Raw genomic sequence first — 1121 nt, forward strand, 5'->3', positions numbered from 1 at the left:
TTAGAGGTAAGATGTAGATTTAGAAGAGTAAGTATGTAGAGATAGTAAGTATGTAGAATTAGGGCTGGCGATGGGATAGAAGAGTAAGTATGGGATATAGAGGAGTAAGTATGATAGATAGGAGTAAGTATGTAAGGATAGAAGTAAGATGTAGGAATAGAACTAAGAATAGGAATAGGAGTAAGTAGACATAGTAATAAGTAAGATGTAAGAAGCAAGATGTAACTAATAAAATGTAAGTAGAAATAAGTAAGATGTAACAAGCAAGATTACAAGGATCCTAATAAAACTGCATGGGGAAGAGCTCGTTCTTTGCCTCCTTACTTCCACTGGATGGGTAAGGCGGCTTACACCAGGCTACTTGCAAAGCTGTGTGTTGTGGTCCTAAGCCAGGTAGGTACATTCTCTTAGTGTGTCTCTTAAATACATTCTTTCTGTACAGACTAGAGTGCTGGAGATCTTGAGAAGCCTCACAGGATTTCCTTTCCGGCCAAGCTTTTTTTCCCTGTTTTTCTTCAGTCAGCCTCAGCAGGAAGACACATCATGCCCAAGAGCCTCACTCTCCAATAAAGAATTGGCTGGCTCCATTTCTGACACTTTGAGGGAGGTGAAAGGAACTAAGCCACCAAAACAAGAGATCCTGAAGACTGCAGAGTCACTTGCATTCCTAAGAGGGAGCTTGGGAGCTGACGGGGGAGATGGTGAAACCAGATTGCAGTCCCTGTGTTTCAGCTCAGAGAAGCATAGGATTCACGCTAAGGTTGAGTTCCTTCACCCTGGCATCCTCACAAAGTCAATATAAGCCAGCTAGCCATGAAGAAGAATCCTCTAGCTGTGCGGGACAGCATGCGATCAAGGACATGTTTGTTTTTTGTGTTAACAGTCCTTACCAGTGAAATCCTACATGCCCGTGAACTGTACAGCCATGAACCGGGCTATATGGCAGGATTGAGCCATATTTAAGTATAATGAAATTGTGTGTCCCAAGAAGGTCTAACTGTTCACTGAAGAAGTTAAACTGACTTTTATTTTCAATAAGTGTGCTAGTGACTCTATCTTTGCTCTGACTTTGTCACAGGTGCCATTTATCTGTTTTTAACCATCTATAAGTGAAATACAGC

This window comes from Mastomys coucha, unplaced genomic scaffold (assembly GCF_008632895.1).
Source record: "Mastomys coucha isolate ucsf_1 unplaced genomic scaffold, UCSF_Mcou_1 pScaffold1, whole genome shotgun sequence".
Taxonomy (NCBI): domain Eukaryota; kingdom Metazoa; phylum Chordata; class Mammalia; order Rodentia; family Muridae; genus Mastomys; species Mastomys coucha.